Genomic DNA, 23,013 nt, shown 5'->3' with positions numbered 1-23,013 from the left:
GTATCTCCAAATGAACATCGATGCCATTACTTTGCAAATGGAACCTTGCTCATTTTGGGCTTCAAATCTTGAAAAATGGCCAGAGCTCTCCACATACGCCTTGGAGATTTTGTCGTGTCCAACTGCCAGCGTTGTCTCTGAACGTGTCTTCAGTGCTGCTGGGTTTGTGCTGACAGATAAGCGCATGCGTCTGTCCAGTGACAATGTGGACAGACTAACGTTCATCAAAATGAACAAGTCATGGATCCACAAGGAATTTACTACCCCTGTGTCATTCTGGGGAGAGTAAATGCTTGTGGATTTGAAATGTGCTTGATGCAAATCAAAACATCCTGTTTGCAACTAGGGCACAAGTGCTGCCACTGAAGGGGTGAGTGTCTGTGTGGCCCAATTTTTGAAAAAAAGGGAGACTCCGCTTGGAGTAACCCTTGCTTACATTGTTTTTAAAAATGATCCAAGATGAACAGAGCTGGGATCAGCAAAGACTTTGCTACCTACCCCGGTGTCATCCTGGGGACGGTTAAGTATGGCGTATTTTTGAATGTGCTTGATGCAAATCTAGCTGTGAAGTGTACAACTAGGGCACAAGTGCTGCCACTGAAGGGGTTCGTGTCTGTGTGGCCCAATTTTTGGAAAAAAAGGGAGACTCCGCTTGGAGTAACCCTTGCTTGCTGTGTTTTTTAAAAGGAGCCAAGATGAACAAGTCATGGTTCAGCAAAGACTTTGCTACCTACCCCGGTGTCATCCTGGGGACGGTTAAGTATGGCGTATTTTTGAATGTGCTTGATGCAAATCTAGCTGTGAAGTGTACAACTAGGGCACAAGTGCTGCCACTGAAGGGGTTCGTGTCTGTGTGGCCCAATTTTTGGAAACAAAGGGAGACTCCGCTTGGAGTAACCCTTGCTTACATTGTTTTTAAAAATGATCCAAGATGAACAGAGCTGGGATCAGGAAAGACTTTGTTACCTACCCCGGTGTCATCCTGGGGACGGTTAAGTATGGCGTATTTTTGAACGTGCTTGATGCAAATCTAGCTGTGAAGTGTACAACTGGGGCATAAGTGCTGCCACTGAAGGGGTTAGTGTCTGTGTGGCCCAATTTTTGGAAAAAAAGAGAGACTCCGCTTGGAGTAACCCTTGCTTACATTGTTTTTAAAAATGATCCAAGATGAACAGAGCTGGGATCAGCAAAGTCTTTGCTACCTACCCCGGTGTCATCCTGGGGACGGTTAAGTATGGCGTATTTTTGAATGTGCTTGATGCAAATCTAGCTGTGAAGTGTACAACTAGGGCACAAGTGCTGCCACTGAAGGGGTTCGTGTCTGTGTGGCCCAATTTTTGGAAACAAAGGGAGACTCCGCTTGGAGTAACCCTTGCTTACATTGTTTTTAAAAATGATCCAAGATGAACAGAGCTGGGATCAGGAAAGACTTTGTTACCTACCCCGGTGTCATCCTGGGGACGGTTAAGTATGGCGTATTTTTGAATGTGCTTGATGCAAATCTAGCTGTGAAGTGTACAACTGGGGCATGAGTGCTGCCACTGAAGGGGTTAGTGTCTGTGTGGCCCAATTTTTGGAAAAAAAGAGAGACTCCGCTTGGAGTAACCCTTGCTTACATTGTTTTTAAAAATGATCCAAGATGAACAGAGCTGGGATCAGCAAAGTCTTTGCTACCTACCCCGGTGTCATCCTGGGGACGGTTAAGTATGGCGTATTTTTGAATGTGCTTGATGCAAATCTAGCTGTGAAGTGTACAACTAGGGCACAAGTGCTGCCACTGAAGGGGTGGGTGTCTGTGTGGCCCAATTTTTGGAAAAAAAGGGAGACTCCGCTTGGAGTAACCCTTGCTTGCTGTGTTTTTTAAAAGGAGCCAAGATGAACAAGTCATGGTTCAGCAAAGACTTTGCTACCTACCCCGGTGTCATCCTGGGGACGGTTAAGTATGGCGTATTTTTGAATGTGCTTGATGCAAATCTAGCTGTGAAGTGTACAACTAGGGCACAAGTGCTGCCACTGAAGGGGTTCGTGTCTGTGTGGCCCAATTTTTGGAAACAAAGGGAGACTCTGCTTGGAGTAACCCTTGCTTACATTGTTTTTAAAAATGATCCAAGATGAACAGAGCTGGGATCAGGAAAGACTTTGTTACCTACCCCGGTGTCATCCTGGGGACGGTTAAGTATGGCGTATTTTTGAATGTGCTTGATGCAAATCTAGCTGTGAAGTGTACAACTGGGGCATAAGTGCTGCCACTGAAGGGGTTAGTGTCTGTGTGGCCCAATTTTTGGAAAAAAAGGGAGACTCCGCTTGGAGTCACCTTGCGGTGTTTTACATGATTTTAGAATGGCGTGTCATGCCTATATCTGTGTCTCCTCCTCTTTTTCCGTGTCCAGCTGTTTTGTTTTCGCATGAGTATATGTCCTTGTCACTTTCCCATGTGTTTGTGTTGTGTTGTGAGTTGTTTGTCACCTTTTGGACACCTTTGAGGGTGTTTTCTAGGTGTTTTTATGTGTTTGTGATTGTCTCCCATTGTTTCCTATGCGGTTCGAGTTCGGTTCGTCGAACGTTCGACGAACCGAACTCGAACGAGACCTCAGTTCGACGAACCAAACTCGAGACGAACCGCGACCGATTCGCTCATCTTTAAACAGCAATAAACATGACCGCACTAAACAAAATACCTGTATAGCACAATTCTAATTCATAGGTGTGAAAGGCAGATGTCCAATCTAATAAACATATATTAACATAGATAAGGACTGAATAATTGTTAAAGTGCACTACAAATACCATTAGCATAAGGTAATGAGAATCAATCCAAATCAATTTATTTGCTAACAGAAGGACACTAACCCAGGGTACCAAAAGTGAATGTGCTTGCTGACAAACCACACTGCCCAACACCCCGACACGTGTTTCGTACACATCTTCGTCAGGAGGTGCCTGTGTGGGGATTTTTTTAAACAATTTTGTTAAATAAAATTATTTGTATGGTCATTGATTATGGACTATTATTATTATTATTATTATTATTATTATTAGTCTAAGTTATTAATGTCTGGTTTATCCAAGTCTAAGGTCTTATTTGGGGATTCCAGCAACAATAATGTATTTATGTACCTATGGGCATTATATGTTTTGGTTTAATCTAGATGTGCAAAGCTGGTGAGACCTACCAAAAGACTTGCAGTAGTAATTGCTGTGAAAGGTGGTCCTACAAAGTATTAACTACTGGGGCTGAATACAAATGCACATCACCATTTTCAGATTTTTTAAAAAAAATATTTAGCAACTAAGTATTTAATCTACACTTCCCAAATACAATTATCTTAGTGTTGGTATATCACACATAAAATCTTAATAATATACATTTAAGTTTTTGGGTGTAACGTGAAAAATGTAGAAAAGTTCACAGACTATGAATACTTTTTCAAGGTAGTATACCAGCAGGTATCAAGACAAGAAAGACAGACTAAAAAATAATACTTTTCATTTCTACATGATCTGTCTAATTCGCTTACTTTGTGACTCTGAAGATGGACGCTCTGCCATACATACCACCAGTCTTGTGCTCAACTGTTCTTCTCTAGGAACCGCTGATCTCAGATGACCCAGGGATAGCAGAAATGAAAAAAAATGTAGTCCTTGTTAAAAATACAGAATTCTTAAATATTAAATGTATTTTATTTATTGTGTTTATTTCAGGCTGTAAACTATCTAATAAATGGATTACAAATACCTGTCTACAGTATATATGCGTACACACACGCAGACAGATAAGTCTATCATCATATAGCCATTAGCAGTTCACCCATGAATGACCTAGAATACATGTACACGTTGGTGGTCTAAGCAATATGCTTGTTTTTAAAGAAAATATTGTTGCATGAAGATATAAAAGATTTTGCCATTAACCCGTTAGCGGCCACAGCACTATGCTGTCACTCTACTAATTGTGTGAAAGCTCAGGAACATGTCGGATATGCTAATAAAGATTTAACAAAATAGCCCAACAGTGATGAGTTTTTCTTCCGCTTTTCTTTCGTGATTTTCTACATTTTTAGATTTACTCTTTTTATTTATTGAATATTGGTTTTAAAGTAAATTAAAATAAAATCTAGAAACTGCCTAAAACTACTAACAGCTACCTCTGCTAATACGAATGGACAAAATGAAAGCTAATCTGTGGCTGGATCTGGAGAGATCTAAGGTGATTATAAAGTAAGGGACTAAGCAGCAGTTAAAGGCAGGGGTGGGATTCCAACAGTTCTCTCCAGTTCGGGAAAATCAGTTGTCAAACTGGCAAGAAGGGCCCCGATCTGGTTCTTGGGGTCCACCGGTTTCTACTGAATTTGTGTCTTCAGACACACATTCGGTTGAAATATATTGCAGTGCAAGATTTCAATCCTGCACATCAATAGTTAAAATAGCAGACATCAGCTTGTACTTCCCCGGCATCAGCCGCTGGCCTATGAAAGGCTGGCAGCTGATGTCAGTGCACACGTCGCTGGCGTACCACATTACTGCCATGCGACATCCCACCAATGAAGGATGCTGCTGGACCGTATAAATTTTATTTCATTACAAAATACCAACCATATGTTGGCCTGGATGGCTTATGGGTCCAGGATAAGGGACATACTGTATGGGGACCAATATGGGGATTTATATGGAAACCAGGATGGAGGCTATATGGGGACCAGAATGGCAGATTATGGGGATTAGGATGGAGGATTATATAGAGACCAGAACGGGGAATTTTATGGGGACCAGGCTAGAGGAATTATGAGGACCAGGATGGGGGATTATATGCAGACCAGGATGGATAACATACGGAGAGCAGGATGGGGGATTATATGGTGACCAGGATGGGGAATTTTATTGGCATCTGGATGGAGCACACATGAGCACCAGGATGGGGCACATTATTACATAAGGGAGTCAGGATTGGGGACATTACAAGTTGAGGCACAGGATAGCGGACATTATTACAGGAAGGGGCCAGGTTTGGAGGACATTATTACAGGAAGATGCCAGGGAGGAGGAAATTATTGCAGAATGGGAGACATTATTACAGAAGGGAGATAGGATGGAGCAAATTATTACAGAATGAGAGATATTATTACAGGATAAGCAAGGATGGATAAGAAATATACTATTTGTGGGCCAGAATGAGGAACATAGAATATTGTTTTATGGCAGTAATTGGGTGACATAATTACTGTATGGGCCAATTCGGGGATTTTACTACTGCTGTAATATATTTTACTTTTGAGGATATTGTTTTCCATGGAGGGGAACAAAAGGGAGGTCCTGTTGCTGTGCAGGGTGACTCCTGTGTATAATATCACTGATGATCCCTGTATTACCTGTAAACTAAACATTATATGCAGAGCTCCTGTGTATAATGTCACGGGTGATCCTTGTATTACCTGTACACTATATACAGAGCTCCTGTGTATAATGTCACCAGTGATCACTGTATTACCAGTATACTTACATTATATACTATATATAGAGCTCCTGTGTATCCCTGTAGTACCTATACACTATATACAGAGCTCCTGGGTTTAATTTCCCTGGTAATCACTGTATTAACTTTACTCTAAGGATGGGGCCACACGAGCACTACTGAGAGTGCATCGCATGACACTCAGCTCCCGCTCTGCTGCAGTGTAAGCCAAGTGTCATGCCACTGTGTTGTGATCCTGCGATCGCAGAGCATCCACGTAGGAGAGGGTGGGTGCTGCGGAGGAGAGCGGGATTAATCTCCCTATCTCCTCCATTGTCAGCTGATGCATATATCACACTGCACTCCACTGTAATGCGAATGCAATGTGATGTTTCTTTCACACCCATAGACTTGTATGGATGCGAGAGAAAACAAATCGAATTCCACTCACAGAATGCTGCGATTGTTTTTTTTCAGTCCAATTTGGGCTGAAAAAAAATTTGCTCATGGGAGCGGCCCCATAGATTAACATTGGTCCGAGTGGAATGCGATTGTACACTATATACTATATACAGATCTCCTGTGTATAATGTTACTAGTGATATTAGTGTTATTAGTATTGTGATTTTTATTAATGATCAGTATTGTATTATTCCATCACTATGGGGTGGTATTATATGGTCTGTTCATGGCGTAGTGGTTTTTCTCCCTTGTATATGGTACTTTTTGGTCACTAGCTGGTGGTAAAATGTGGTTTTGTCATGATATGGCTGTATTTGTCCCTTTTATGTGGTATTATTTGGTCAGTATGTGGTGGTAATATGTGGTCTGGTCATGGTGTGGCGGTATTTCTCTGTTGCATCGCACTTTTTTGTAATTTCAACACACGACATTTTTTTCCCATTTTCAAGTACACTAATTGGTAAAACTAATGGTTTTATTCAAAAATTCAACTCGTCATGCAAAAAAAGCCCTCATATGAAATACTGACAGAAAAATTAAAAAATTACCCTCCGGCGATTTTTCATTTTTCATTTCTGTTTTTTCTCCCCTTTTTCCAAGAGCCATAAAGGGATTAAAGGTAATCCATAACCAGATTTTTGCCACTTAACCTGAGAGCAGCCTAATGAACAGACTGTGATCTTGATTCTAGTGGTACAGTATATCACTTAGGGTACTGTCACACTTTAGCGACGCTCTAGTGATCCCACCAGCGATCTGACCTGGTCAGGATCGCTGGTGCGTCGCTACATGGTCGCTGGTGAGCTGTCAATCAGGCAGATCTCACCAGCGACCAGTGACCAGCCCCCAGCCAGCAGCGACGCGTGGAAGCGATGCTGCGCTTGGTAACTAAGGTAAATATCGGGTAACCAAGCGCTTGGTTACCCGATATTTACCTTGGTTACCAGCGTACACCGCTTAGTGCTGGCTCCCTGCACTCCTAGCCGGAGTACACATCGGGTTAATAAGCAAACCGCTTTTCTTATTTACCCGATGTGTACTCCAGCTATGTGTGCAGGGAGCAGGGAGCCGGCACTGGCAGCCTGAGAGCGGCGGACGCTAGTAACCAAGGTAAATATCGGGTAACCAAGCAAAGCACTTCGCTTGGTTACCCGATATTTACCTTAGTTACAGCTTACCGCAGGCTGCCAGAAGCCGGCTCCCTGCTCCCTGCACATTCAGATCGTTGCTCTCTCGCTGTCAAACACAGCGATGTGTGCTTCACAGCGGGAGAGCAACGTCCAAAAAATGAACCAGCGCTGTGTGTAACGATCAGCGATTTCACAGCAGGGGCCAGATCGCTGCTCAGTGTCACACACAGCGAGATCGCTAATGAGGTCTCTGGTGCGTCACAAAAACCGTGACTCAGCAGCGATCTTGCTAGCGATCTCGCTATGTGAGAAGTACCCCTTAATGGACTGCTTGCTGTAGTGTTGATAAAATCACTGTTTTATCAGCAGGAGATTATTAGTAGAGGACTAGTAAACCTGCTGCCCTGTACTTCTCTATATTTATGAACCCATTGTAACACCTCACCACTTATTTGCAGCTTTATGCCTATGTACAGTGTATACAAAAAACTGACAATAAGTGGAGTGGATAGGTTAGGGGTGCTTCACACACAGCGAGCTTGCTGCCGAGATCGCTGCTGAGTCACGCTTTTTGTGACGCAGCAGTGACCTCATTAGCGATCTCGCTGTGTGTGACACTGAGCAGCGATCTGGCCCCTGCTGCGAGATCGCTGCTCGTTACACACAGCCCTGGTTCGTTTTCTTCAAAGGCGCTCTCCCACTGTGACACACAGATCGCTGTGTGTGACAGCGAGAGAGCGACGAAATGAAGCGAGCAGGGAGCAGGAGCCGGCTCCGTGCAAGCGCAGCGTCGCTTGCACGTGGCTGGGGGCTGGTCACTGGTCGCTGGTGAGATCTGCCTGTTTGACAGCTCACCAGCGACCATGTAGCGATGCAGCAGCGATCCTGACCAGGTCAGATCGCTGGTCGGATCGCTGCTGCATCGCTAAAGTGTGAAGGTACCCTTACACAGGGCTCAGCAATTAGAAAAGTGGTTGATCTGCAGCTGATAAAACAGTGATTTTATCAAAATGAAAATGAGTAGCTCAAAAAGTAATATAGCTGGAATCAGGGTCTCTGCTCCTCCTCATGCACAAGACCAAAAAAAGAAAAAAAACTAATACGAAGGTCTATAATGTATACAAAATATTTTATTAATTAAAACCATTTAATCTCAAGAGACACACAGCCGAAGCTGGACAATAGGCTTCACAATCCATACAATCATATCATCCCTGTCTCAAAGTTCAATATAAATATGGAGTATATACAGTTTGGTCCAGAAATATTTGGACAGTGACACAATTTTCGTGAGTTGGGCTCTCCATGCCACCACATTGGATTTGAAATGAAATCTCTACAACAGAATTCAAGTGCAGATTGTAACGTTTAATTTGAAGGTTTGAACAAAAATATCTGATAGAAATTGTAGGAATTGTACACATTTCTTTACAAACACTCCACATTTTAGGAGGTCAAAAGTAATTGGACAAATAAACCAAACCCAAACAAAATATTTTTATTTTCAATATTTTGTTGCGAATCCTTTGGAGGCAATCACTGCCTTAAGTCTGGAACCCATGGACATCACCAAACGCTGGGTTTCCTCCTTCTTAATGCTTTGCCAGGCCTTTACAGCCGCAGCCTTCAGGTCTTGCTTGTTTGTGGGTCTTTCCGTCTTAAGTCTGGATTTGAGCAAGTGAAATGCATGCTCAATTGGGTTAAGATCTGGTGATTGACTTGGCCATTGCAGAATGTTCCACTTTTTTGCACTCATGAACTCCTGGGTAGCTTTGGCTGTATGCTTGGGGTCATTGTCCATCTGTACTATGAAGCGCCGTCCGATCAACTTTGCGGCATTTGGCTGAATCTGGGCTGAAAGTATATCCCGGTACACTTCAGAATTCATCCGGCTACTCTTGTCTGCTCTTATGTCATCAATAAACACAAGTGACCCAGTGCCATTGAAAGCCATGCATGCCCATGCCATCACGTTGCCTCCACCATGTTTTACAGAGGATGTGGTGTGCCTTGGATCATGTGCCGTTCCCTTTCTTCTCCAAACTTTTTTCTTCCCATCATTCTGGTACAGGTTGGTCTTTGTCTCATCTGTCCATAGAATACTTTTCCAGAACTGAGCTGGCTTCATGAGGTGTTTTTCAGCAAATTTAACTCTGGCCTGTCTATTTTTGGAATTGATGAATGGTTTGCATCTAGATGTGAACACTTTGTATTTACTTTCATGGAGTCTTCTCTTTACTGTTGACTTAGAGACAGATACACCTACTTCACTGAGAGTGTTCTGGACTTCAGTTGATGTTGTGAACGGGTTCTTCTTCACCAAAGAAAGTATGCGGCGATCATCCACCACTGTTGTCATCCGTGGACGGACAGGCCTTTTTGAGTTCCCAAGCTCACCAGTCAATTCCTTTTTTCTCAGAATGTACCCGACTGTTGATTTTGCTACTCAAAGCATGTCTGCTATCTCTCTGATGGATTTTTTCTTTTTTTTCAGCCTCAGGATGTTCTGCTTCACCTCAATTGAGAGTTCCTTAGACCGCATGTTGTCTGGTCACAGCAACAGCTTCCAAATGCAAAACCACACACCTGTAATCAACCCCAGACCTTTTAACTACTTCATTGATTACAGGTTAACGAGGGAGACGCCTTCAGAGTTAATTTCAGCCCTTAGAGTCCCTTGTCCAATTACTTTTGGTCCCTTGAAAAAGAGGAGGCTATGCATTACAGAGCTATGATTCCTAAACCCTTTCTCCGATTTGGATGTGAAAATTCTAATATTGCAGCTGGGAGTGTGCACTTTCAGCCCATATTATATATATAATTGTATTTCTGAACATGTTTTTGTAAACAGCTAAAATAACAAAACTTGTGTCACTGTCCAAATATTTCTGGCCCTGACTGTATATAAAAATATAAAACTGAAGAATATATCACATTATATATGATCACATAGGAGTTCATCAAGTTATATCTCAGACCAATAGATGTATAGATACAATAAAATACATTTATCAGTTAATGATAAAGTGATAAGTATATAAATAAGCAAATCTTGGACCAATACATAATTGTGCCCAAGAATTATGGTGACCGAACAATCAAAAAGTGCTAAGTGCAAAATAAGTAAATAAAAAAGGAGAGAGGAGAGATCAGTGTGTGTACATATATATATATTGGTATTTATATGATGACCTGATGCCAGTTTTCCTTTAGCTTTAATGTAAAGTCTTAGGGGTACTTTGCACGTTGCGACATCGCTATTGCGATATCATCGGGGTCAAATCGAAAGTGACGCACATCCGGCGCCGGTAACGACATCGCAACATGTAAAGCCTAGATGCGCTGATAAACGATCGCAAAAGCGTCGTAAATCGGTGATCTGTGAAGCGTCGGTCATTTTCATAATGTCGCACCAATAGGAGATACGATGTTGTTCCTCGTTCGGCGGCAGCACACATCGCTGTGTGTGAAGCCGCAGGAGCAAGGAACATCTCCTTACCTGCCTCCACCGGCTATGCAGAAGGAAGGAGGTGGGCGGGATGTTTACGTCCTGCTCATCTCCGCCCCTCTGCTTCTATTAGCCGCCTGCCATGTGACGCCGCTGTGACGCCGCACCACCCGCCCCCTTAGGAAGGAGGCGGGTCGCCGGCCAGAGCGACGTCGCAGGGCAGGTAGGTGCGTGTGAAGCTGCCGTAGCGATTTTGTTCACTACGGCAGCTATCACAAGATATCACATGTGCGACGGGGGCGGGTACTATCACACTTGGCATCGCTAGCCGATGCTAGCGATGTCGCAACGTGCAAAGTACCCCTTACAGTTAAACAATAAACTTTTGCTATCAGTTCAACGGGGTTTTCAAGAGTGTTGCTTGAAAGATTAGGAGTGTTTCCGAAACATGTCCATGAGCATTATAGTCTATAGGTTGGAGCTCATAATTTTAAGATAGCTTGAAAATTTGTGAGATGATTTCTAATTGACTTTTGGAGTGGTGGGTTGGATTTAATGGAACATTTTGCAATAGACCTCCTGTACAGGTGAGCTGACTGTGAATTGTACTTACTATGAAACTATAAGGCTATGTGCGCACTGGGAAATGGAATTTTCTTGAGAAAATTCCGCATGCTCTCAAAGATTACCGCATCCGCGGTAAAAATCGTGGCAAACCGCACCCGAAAACCGCATGCGGTTTGCCGCGGTTTGCTGCGGTTTTACCGCGGTATTGTTCGCGGTATTGCCGCGGTTTGGCCGCGTGCGGGCTGGTACATGTGCTTATTGCATTCAATGCAATAAAGCACATTGAAAAAAAGAAAAAAAAAATCATTTCCTTCTTAGATAGTAGATAGATAGATAAAGAGACAGAAGAATAGATAGAGGGATAGATAGATAGACAGATAGATAGATAGATAGATAGAGGGATAGATAGACAGATAGATAGAGGGATAGATAGAGGACAGATCGCTGCATTTCCCACGGTCGGCAGTGAGTTCACATTACCGGCCGTGGGAAATGACCGGTAATTACCTCTGCTGTCTGCTGCGAGGCTGCATTCATTCAGTGCTGTGTGTTAGTCGCGGCTGGATGTAAGCATCGCAGGACGTCGGACCTGTGGATTACGTCGGAGCTTTGTTGCGGGAGGGGTTAATAAAAGGGTGAACAAGGCTTGTTTGTGTTTTATTTAAAATAAAGTATTTTTCTGTGTGTTTTATTCACTTTACTTACGGGTTGATTATGTCAGCTGTCTCATAGACGCTGCCATGATCAAGCCTGGAGTTAATGGCGGTGATCCACCACCATTAACCCCTTGTATTACCCTGCCTGCCACTGCTACACGGCGGCAGGAAGAGCCGGGGACACGCCGGTACTGCCGCACAATGGATGCGACAGTGCCAGGGCAGCTGCGGCTGATATTCTCGGCTGCGGGAGGGGGAGTGAGGCGGGGGACATTCACCCTGTTCCTTGCCCTCCCCAGCCTGAGAATACCGGGCCGCCGCTGTGTGCTTACCTCAGCTGAACGGTAAATATACAGCGGAGCCCACGTGTTTTGTTTTCTATATTTCCGTTTGCTTTCTATGTGTATTCTATATGTCTGTGTCTGTGTCTGTGTTCTATGTCTGTGTCTGTGATGTCTGTGTGTGTTTACTCTCTGCACGGCTTCCTCTTCCTGTAATGACATCACTTCCCTGCAAAACCGCAAGCAAGCGATGTACATTACCGGAGGTAAACCGCGAAATACCGCAGGGAATAATGCAGGAAAACGCAGTGAACCGCACAGAATTTGCTGCCTGCGTTATTCCCTGCGGGATTTCACGATTACATTGGAGTCAATGGAGTGAAATCCCGCAGCGACGTGCGGAAAAGAATTGACATGCAATTGTTTTTGCTGCGGGAATCCCGCATCAAAACATGCAGCTGTCAAAATCCGCCTAGTGCGCACAGGATTTTTTTTTCCCATAGGTTTTGCTGGTGATTCACTGCAGAGATGTTATGAACATTTTCTGCAGCGAAACATGCAGCAAATCCGCAAAAAATCCGCGGCAAAATCCGGTAAGTGCACACATAGCCTTATACTCCTGTAAATGTAGTGAATGGATGATGTTTAAAAATTGCTATCTTTCTTCATCTAAGCAGCAGCACACACCCAGTTGTATTAGCTGTCTCCAGAACACAGAAACTGCCACTGTTTTCTTTTGAGACTGATAACGAGGTGTTAGCCCAATGAATGCAGGAATATTTTTAGTAATTAATGATTATGAGGTCTTTATCGCATCTTGTAAAATGTTATCAATAGAGTGCTTAACTGTAAGTATTCTGCATCTCGCCAGTGAGTAAGCAGGACAAGGTCTTACACTATTAAATTTTAAAATAACATTTGCAATAAAAGTGTCAAGTGTGTTTCTTTGTAATCGGAATCTACAACGAGCACACAGTTTGTTTATCCATCTAACTCAAATTGCCTATATTATTTTATATCAAACTATGTTAAAGTGTAGCTGTGTAAATGTAATAGGGTACTAAAATAGGGTGGTTATTTCAAGAACCACAAAAATACAAAAAATGCCAACAGCAACATATATATATATATATATATATATATATATATATATATACTGCATATGTAGCACCCACGGGGCAAGGGGTTGTAGTACTCGTCATCGGGCCGGTGATGTCGGGTCAGAGGGATGTCACGGGTGGCCCTTTGCCTAGTTTTGTAGTCCCGAGGTGTACAATAAAGAAGGGGGGATAATGATGGAGGTTTGTCTCATGACGCCACCTGCGGTACGCGGCCAGGGAATAGCTGCCGCTGCTGTCGCTGTCCTCCGCTGTGGATGGTTGTAGCAGCTAAGATGTTTCTGCTCCCCACAGGTGGAGCGGGCCCCAGGGAGGATGATGAGGATTGTAGTGATGGCGGGCACCAAAGTGCGGGGCGCCAGTGCCAGAAAGGACAGGTGGATACAATCTCTGAGGGTTCAAGGTCTCTTTACTCAGAGTTCTGGTTTACCCGGGAGTTAGCGGTCACTGCCGTAATGGGCCCCAGTCGATCCAGGATCCGTTAGAGGTCAGAACCGATGGACGGTGGGCCGTTTCTCCTTGTACCTTTTGAGATGGATCCCCGTTGCCTGAAGCTTCTTGGGGACCCTGGTTCTTGAAAAGTATTTGCTTCCATCCCGTATGCAGGTGCCGTCAGTCCGTGGTGGGGCCAGACTTAGTTCACGACTCCAGACCCTATCTAGCACTGTGCTCCGGGAACTGTGGTGGCCGGAGGGACATACAATCCCCCTGCCTTGCAGATTTTGGTAGACAACCTGAAGTGTAATCCACCCTAGCTTTCTGCACCCTGCTCAGCACTGGCCCTGAGGGAGCAATTAAGCTCCCGGAGACAGTATTGACTCCTGCGTCCCACTAGAGCCACTGGTAAAACCCGACTACTCTCCGCCTCTCCTGCTGGAGAACCCCTAACTGTTGTCTTGCTCCTAACTCCCATACAGTGGCTGTTCCTCCCCCGGTTTCCTGTCACTAGTGGGTGGCAGCTCCCCATGTTTGGTGACTGCCTTAAAACCTAACCCTAGCCGGTCCCTGTGGGGAGGCCAACCTGGTTGTGTGTATAATTTGGTGTGATGTGGAGGTGCAGTACCCTGTGATGGCTGAAGCCTCAGGGGCGCCACATATATATATATATGTGTATATACAGTCTATATATATATATATATATATATATATATATATACAGTGCTGGCCAAAAGTATTGGCAGCCATGCAATTGTCGCGGGCGAGGAGGGGACGCTGCGCTCACCCACTGCTCGGGTCTGGCTGCTGCTGCTGCTGCTCGGTGGATCGAGCGGTGGGCCGGATCCCGGGGACTCGAATGGCGCTCCTCGCCCGTGAGTGAAAGGGGGTGGTTTGGTTTAGGGATATTGTCTGTGACGCCACCCACGGTTGTGGTGAGGTTGTGGCACCACCGCTGCTCTGCACGGGGATCCCGGGAGCGGTGACAGGGAGTAGCTTGGATGTTGTTTTCTCCCCTCCGTGGGTAGGGGGGTTGGTTGTCCCGGGGCCCGGTGAGGGAGGGATGGCAGGCGGGTTACGGGGCCTAGTGAGGTGCAGGGTCACGGGGGCAGCGCAGTGCCACACAGCACGGTGGTACTCACTCAGCCAATGATGAATGCAAAGTCTCCAGTAAAACAAACGGCTGGATGGACGGGTCCCACAGACGGCTGCGGTAGTTCTCCCGGTAGGTTGGCGGTGACTGCCTTTCACTGCACCTCTGTTATGTTCATGGTTCCAATGGCTTCCCACCGGTAACCCGCTCCCCAGCTTGGATGGATGCTGAGGGAGCCCCTTTTGCCCGCAGGCTCTGGCCCTGGGAACTTGGCGGTGACTGTGTTTCCCTTCATGGTTTGAGCAGTTGCCTTCAATCGGGTCTGGACTGCTGGGAAACCCCGGAGGTTCCCTTCGATAATGGATTTGACCGGTTTTACGGCGACTCCTAGCCTGGTCAGGGTCCGTAGGCCCTGCCGAATGGTGCTGGATTCTCTTCGCTCCCCGATCCGGTACCGGCAGGCCACCCCCATCCCCGGTCCTTACGGTTCACTTCAATCAGCCTCTGCTGCAGACGGTAACCAACGTCTGCCAACCTTGCTGTATGTGCCCGGGCCACGCACCCGGACACGGTCAGTCTCCAACACTACCACCTCACTCTCCTCCTCAAACTCAAAACTGATCTCTTCTGACTTCCTTTTCCCGCCTCCAGGACTGTGAACTCCTCGGTGGGTGGGGCCAACCGCCTGGCTCCAGCCCCTGGTGTGGACATCAGCCCCTGGAGGGAGGCAACAAGGATTTGTGTTTGACTTCGGTGTGCCTAGCCGGGGTGTGGGGTGTGTTATTGTAGTACCTGTGACGTCCTGGCTTGTCCAGGGCGCCACATTCCCCCTTAGTAAAATGCAGACCATCCGCGGGCTGCCCGTCCATCACCGGTTTTATTTTTGTTAACTGTAGAAAAAGGGATAAAAACACATAAACATTAAAACAAGCATTGCTGTATAAACTTCCCTTAATGGGAGGTACGGTTCTTAAACGTTGCAAACGGTAACGGCTTCCGCTCTTCTCCCACCCAAACAACCTGGCCCTGATGCTGCCCCTAAGAAATGGGCAGCACCCCTTGACCCCAGTCCAGAACTAGGCTGCCCGAGCGGGTACGGTGTCTTTCAGGGGACCCACGTCCATGGGGAACCCCTGAACCCCCGGAGGATCGCCACCGGTTTCGGTAGTGGCAGGCCTGGGCCATCCCTTTCCTCCAGGCCCATCCTCCCAAATCAGCCTCTCCGGAGTCGGTAACGGTTTCAAGCCAAACATTTTTTATTTATATCCCACTAGTTTGTGGTTGCCCTGCAAGTTCTCGGGCTTGTCCGTAAGAAGTCCCTTACGCAACCGTTGCAGGAAGTCCCTACGGGGACCAGTTGCCAGCAACGGCCGGTTCAATCAAAGTTCCAATCAGGTGACATCTTCTGTTGATTTACTTATCATTCACAACTTTTAACGGTAGTGGTGGTCCCAACAGGGACAACTTGCAGCGGGGCCCCGCTGACTTTGAGGCGGTTACCACCGCAGGGGGTCGGCCCACTCGGGGACCGGGCGGTACATTGGGTTCTCCTTCCATAGGCAGTTCAGTCCAGAACCACTGACGGCCATTAGGAACGGTGGCGGGGGCAGCGTGCTCGGGACCCCCTCCTCCGTCAGCGGCATTCTCTCTGGACTGTCGGCTGCGGTACTGGCCCTCGGCTCCCACGCAATCAGGGCTGGTTCTGGAGCTTGGCTGGACTGATCGCGCCGCGGTATGGCTGCAGCGGCCCCTTGCTCACGGGCCCCCACTACGGCAATCATTCTGCGCATCTCCGCCTTCCAATCCAGCAGCTGCTGCAGGCTCTGCGCCCTCACCTTCAAGCAGAACCGGCCCAGCTCCCGCTCCAGCCACGCAGCGGTCCCGGCGGGGAGCTCACCCGGGCCGCAGTCTTCAAAGGCTACTCCGCCTCGGTTCCCCCAGAGCTTGGACGCTCCGGTGGCGGGTACTCCCGTGCTCCAGTTCGAGGACGCTGCCATCTCTCCATCCACGTCCCCCTTAGTCTCTTTCCGGCTCCTCCTCTACAGGGGCGGGGTTTCGGCTTTCGCGCCTCCACTACTCGGGAAGACGCTCTAGCGGGGAACTTTTCGCGCCCAAGATGGCGGCTTCTGAAAATTTTCGGCCGGACACCTCCAGCGGGACACAAGGCGCACTTCTACCAGGCAGTAGAATGGTAAGATCCTGTTCGTGATGCCAAGTTGTCGCGGGTGGGGAGGGGACGCTGTGCTCACCCACTGCTCGGGTCCGGCTGCTGCTGCTGCTCGGTGGCTCGATCGGTGGGCCGGATCCCGGAGACTCGAGCAGCGCTCCTCGCCCGTGAGTGAAAGGGGGTGGTTTGGTTTAGGGATATTGTCCGTGACGCCATCCACGGTTGTGGTGAGGTTGTGGCACCACCGCTGCTCTGGATGGGGATCCCGGGAGCGGTGACAAGAAGCAGCTTGGATGTTGTTTTCTCCCCTCCGTGGGTAGGGGGGTTGGTTGTCCCGGGGCCCAGTGAGGGAGGGATGGCAGGCGGGTTACAGGGCCTGGTGAGGTGCAGGGTCGCAGGGGCAGCGCAGTGCCACATGGCACGGTGGTACTCACTGAGCCAATGATGAATGCAAAGTCTCCGGTAAAACAAACGGCTGCATGGACAGGTCCCACAGACGGCTGAGGTAGTTCTCCCAGTAGGTTGGCGGTGACTGCCTTTCCCTGCACCTGTGTTATGTTCACGGTTCCAATGGCTTCCCACCGGTAACCCTCTCCCCAGCTTGGATGGATGCTGAGGGAGCCCCTTTTGCCTGCAGGCTCTGGCCCTGAACTGTAGCCTTGGCGGTGACTGTGTTTCCCTTCACGGTTTGAGCGGTTGCCTTCAATCGGGTCTTAAGTGCTGGGAAACCCCGGAGGTTCCCTTCGCTAACGGATTTGACTGGTTTTACGGTGACTCCTAGCCTGGTCGGGGTCCGTAGGCCTTGCCGAATGGTGCTGGATTCTCTTCGCTCCCCGATCCGGTACCGGCGGGCCACCGCCCGTCCCCGGTCCTTACTGTTCACTTCAATCAGCCTCTCCTGCAGACGGTCACCACCGTCTGCCAACCTTGCTGTATGTGCCCGGGCCACGCACCCGGACACGGTCAGTCTCCAACACGGTAGTCTCCTCCTCAAACTCAAAACTGATCTCTTCTGACTTCCTTTTCCCGCCTCCAGGACTGTGAACTCCTCGGTGGGTGGGGCCAACCGCCTGGCTCCACCCCCTGGTGTGGACATCAGCCCCTGGAGGGAGGCAACAAGGATATGTGTTTGACTTCGGTGTGCCTAGCCGGGGTGTGGAGTGTGTTGTTGTAGTACCTGTGACATCCTGGCTTGTCCAGGGCGCCACACAATTCTGTCAGATGATACGCAGGTTCTTCTTGAAAATGATCGCAATCACAAATTCTTTGGTATTATTATCTTCTTTTATTTTGCTTGCAATGAAAAAACACAAAAGAGAATGAAACAAAAATTAAATCATTGATCATTTCACACAAAACTTCAAAAATGGGTTAGACAAAAGTATTGACACCCTTAGCCTAATACTTGGTTGCACAACTTTTAGCCAAAATAACTGCAAACAACTGCTTCCGGTAACCATCAGTGAGTTTCTTACAATGCTCTGCTGGAATTTTAGACCATTCTTCTTTGGCAAACTGCTCCAGGTCCCTGAGATTTGAAGGGTGCCTTCTCCAAACTGCCATTTTGAGATCTCTCCACAGGTGTTCTATGGGATTCAGTTCTGGACTCATTGCTGGCCACTTTAGTAGTCTCCAGTGCTTTCTATTAAACCATTTTCTAGTGCTTTTTGAAGTGTGTTTTGGGTCATTGTCCTGCAGGAAGACCCATGACCTCTGACGAAGACCCAGCTATCTCACACTGGGCCCTACATTATGCTGCAAAATTTGTTGGTAGTCTTCAGACTTCACAATGCCATGCACAAGGTCAAGCAGTCCAGTGCCAGAGGCAGCAAAGCTACCCCAAAACATCAGGGAACCTCTGCCATGTTTGACTGTAGGGACCGTGTTCTTTTCTTTGAATGCCTCTTTTTTTTTCCTGTAAACTCTATGTTGATGGCTTTTCCCAAAAAAGCGCTACTTTTGTCTCATCTGACCAGAGAACATTCTTCCAAAACGTTTTAGGATTTCTCAGGTAAGTTTTGGCAAACTCCAGCCTGGCTTTTTTATGTCTCGGGGTAAGAAGGGGGGTCTTCCTGGGTATCCTACCATACAGTCCCTTTTCATTCAGACGTCGACGGATAGTACGCACTGCACCGCACCGCAACACTTCACCATGCACCCCGGCCTTCGCCAACCGGGCCCCGGGACCAACAACCCCTACCCACGGAGGGGTCAACACCTAGCTGCGCCATTACACCGCTCCCGGGAGCTCTCTTACCTTCACCGCAGCGGTGGTGTCTACAATCACCACAACCCGTGGGTGGCAACACGAACGAACTTACATCGCAAATCAAACCACCGCGGCCCCGGCCGTGGAACTCCTCACCCAAGTCCCCGCGTGTAGTGCCAACTTCCTTGCAGATCGACGTGACCCCCGGGTCCGTGAGAGGCTCGAGCCACCACCCGCAGTACGAGCATGGATCCGAGTGGCTCGGCGGTCGCAGCCAAGCCCGCGGCGTGGTACATAGTCATTTTTGTGATATTATGCTGCTGTCAATGATTGACAGCAACATTTAACAGGGTTAACAGCCACAGGCGGATCTCCACTCAACACGGGCCTGTCATAGACGTGTGATGACTTAATAACGCAGCCATCATTTGCTGACAAACATATGGGCTTGGCTTGCAACGCCTCATCAAAGTCAGGGACACAAAGTATGACGTGTATGTATGTCAGATGTCGTGAATGGGTTAAAATAGTTGTCTGGTTTAAAACGAAAAGTCTGCAGTCACTCTACTGGATAGCACACTTGTGAACGTGGGGGGTTACTCGTTACCGAGTCGCGGCTTCCTCTGCTCTCTGGGGATGTCATGGCGGCAGGCCCGATTCCATGACCCCGGCAGTGGTCGTTAAATGGGGGTTATTTACAGGGGAATAAAGTAGTAGTCTGTCGTGACACCACCTGTGGTACTCGGCCAGTGATAGCTGACGCTGCGGGATGGGACCTCTGGGGCAGATGGTGGTGCAGCTTCCTTGGTATAGCTCTCCACAGGTAGAACTGAGCCCCAGGGCCGATAGGAGTAGTAGTCTATGATGGGGGGGGTGCAGGGCTCGGGCGCAGGCGAATAACGGAGGGAAACAGGGATGCAGTCTCAAGGTTTTTACTCACTGTAGCAGGTTCCAAGGTAACACGACTAGTTAGTGACCGCATCCGGAGCGCTGGGTTTCACTGTGATGGGCACCAGCCAATCCCGGATAGTTCGGAGGTCAATACTGGTGAACCCTTCATGTGTTCCTTTCCCTGGTCGTCTTCCTGCGCTGACTTCTCGTTCTCCTGTCCTGTACCTGTGCACACAGTGTCCGCGGACCTTGTTGAGTGGCTTGAAGCTTTATCCCGTGGCCCTCTGTGGTCATGTGCCGCCCCCACGTCAGCAGTCGGGCTGCTCGGATCCGGATCCACAGTGGCTCGAGGGGTTTCTGGACCCGGTGGTCGCACGGACACTCAAATCAAAGCGGACGTATATGTACGGGGATTGTTGTAGATACTTTGTGACTCCACCCACGGTGTGTGGCAAGATGTGGTACCACCGCTGCTGTTGGGGAGCACCCGAGGGCGATGGGATAGCAGCTGGATGTTAACCCCTCCATGGGTAGGGATGGTTGCCCCGGGGCTCAGTGTCCAGAACACGGGGAGTGATGTAGGCCAGAGGTGGCGCGCCGGGCCGGACCGGGGAGTGTTGGTGTACTTACTGTGGAATAATTGCACACAAGTCCGTTGGTAAACCAAGGTGTAAGTGGCCGGCTGTCGCGCTCGGGTGTACTCGGGTGCCACACGCAGCTGGTGTACCGATGTCCCTTCCTCCGGCACTCTGTAATTTTCCTCACTTTTGGACGTCTCCGTCTGGAATGGGGAAGTCCACTCCCGGTATGTTCTGGTTGGGAGACGTGCCCGCGAAAACTGACCCTTGGGATTTCAGTGGGTGTTTGCGGATACCCTATCCCCCGCGGTGGGCTGCCGTTTCGCTCTATCTGGGCTAACACTTCTGGAGCTAGGCCTGAAACCTGCTCCCGGCCTGGTGAATTAGAGAAGGGGCTTGCAACTGTCTTCTAACTAGGGTCCAGGTACCCCGCCTGTGCACGGTTTCCGGATCAGCTCTCTGCTGTCAGTATCGCCGGGCTCCAACTCTGTCCCGGTCCACTCTGGATTTCCTGCCACCGTATTCCCGTCGCCTTTGGACAGGGTCACTACCCTGTCTACTCTCCACTAGGCTCCGCTTTCCTCTGACAGTCTGTCACTGTCACTCCTCTCCACTTGACCTCCAAACTTAGACTCCAAACATAATCTACTGTGTTGCCTCCCCCGAATCCTCAAGACCCCTAGATGGGCGCTCCCAATCCACCTGGTCCTGCCCACTGGTGTGTCCTTCCTACACTGAGGGGGGTGGCTAGGATTTTGTGGCTGATTGGACCTTGTGTGGGAAGGTGTTATGTGGGGTGTTGTGTACCTCTGTGACCACCTGGCGGCGCCACAGGGCGTCACAACGACGTCACCGCGACATCACTAATCGGCCGGCCAATAGAAGCGGAGGGGCGGAGTTGAGCGGGACATAACATCCCGCCCACCTTCTTCCTTCCGCATTGCCGTCGGTACGCAGGTAAGGAGATGTTTGTCGCTCCTGCGGGTTTACACACAGCGATGTGTGCTGCCGCAGGAGTGACAAACAACATCGTACCTGCGGTCGACCCAACATTATGAAAATGAACGACACTACACAGATCTCCGATTTTCGACGCTTTTGCGATCGTTTATCGGCGCATCTAGGATTTACAAGTTGCAATGTCGTTACCGGCGCCGGATGTGCGGATGTACGTGACCCCAACGGTATTTCGGAAACGATGTCGCAATGTGTAAAGCCCCTCTTACACTGAAGATAAACCAAAGACTGTGTGCCTCACAGTCACTATGGGGAGCCCGTCCAGGTGTCCGCTCCCACCGGTGTCACTTAGTAATCCGGAGCCGCCTCTGTGCACAATTTAGTTCTCTGTTGTGACCCCTTGGCTTGAAGCTGTTGGGGCCCCGCTCACTATATTTTTAGTGTAGCTGTGCTCTTGATGGCTGGCACTTGGGATTTTAGTGGGCCGCTTTACTGGAAAGCCCTATTCCCTGTAGTGTGCTCTCGCCTTCAATCTCTGAGCTCTTAGGGAAGTTTATAAAGATAGTCTACCTCCCAGGTTAATTATCAGGATGTTTAATCGGCTCCTGACCTAGGGTACTGTACCCCATCGTGCTCAGTACCAGTCAGTTCTTTTGGGTTTCTGATGCCGACAGTCCTCCTAGACTATGACCGTCTCACCCTTTCCAATGTCTCTGACACCGGTCCCCGACTCCTCTGGTCCCGGACCACTGTCTGCGACCCAACCTCGGTCTAGTTCTCCGGAAGCTACTACTCCAGCTCCTCACTCTTTGAGGGCTCTCACTTCTCTCCTACTTCCTCCCTCCCACCAGTCTGCCTGACCCCTAGGTGGGTGGCCCTATTCCAGATTAACCAGTCCACTGGTGTGTCTGACAGGTCATGATGGGAGGTGTGATTGGGATTTGTGCTAATAATAATGACACCGGTTTCTTAGGAACCTGGAACCATGGGGCGTAGGTCCTGCACCCTGGGTAAGGATTGCAGTACCCTGTGGTACCCTAATATATTCAGGGGCGCCACACCTCCACTCCGATATTTGTATGTGGAACAAGACATCTGGCGCACGAGTCCGGCGCACGTCCCATGGCTCTAGGACCCTTCCTCCTTGTGCTTTGGTCAAACTGCATCAGCTCCAGACCACAGGTCTTCACTCTTCCACTGCTCCTTCTCGACTCTCCTCTTTCTACAGTCTGCTCCCACTAACTAGACTCCACCCCCCAGCCTGGCTCTCACTGTGCATACCAATGGCGCATGAAAGGTGCAATTAGCCCCAACCACGGTCCATTGGAGTGTCGCTAAATGAGTGTGTCTGTGTTTTGTGTGAACCGATGGATGACCTCTTCCTTACCCAGGGATGGGATCCCACAGCTCTGGCTAAGGTGCAGTACCTCTGTTTCGACTGAAGCCTCAGGGGCGCCACACCTGTCTCTTGTGTCTCCTGTGTCTCTCTTAGGTCTCCTACCTGTCTCTGGTATTCTGACTGTCTCTCTCTATCAGGTCTCCTGCCTATGTCGTGGGCAGAGGAGGGGACGC

This window comes from Anomaloglossus baeobatrachus, chromosome 6, assembly GCF_048569485.1.
Source record: "Anomaloglossus baeobatrachus isolate aAnoBae1 chromosome 6, aAnoBae1.hap1, whole genome shotgun sequence".
Classification (NCBI taxonomy): domain Eukaryota; kingdom Metazoa; phylum Chordata; class Amphibia; order Anura; family Aromobatidae; genus Anomaloglossus; species Anomaloglossus baeobatrachus.
The sequence above is the reverse complement of the archived record's forward strand: the minus strand, read 5'-3'. Positions refer to the sequence as shown.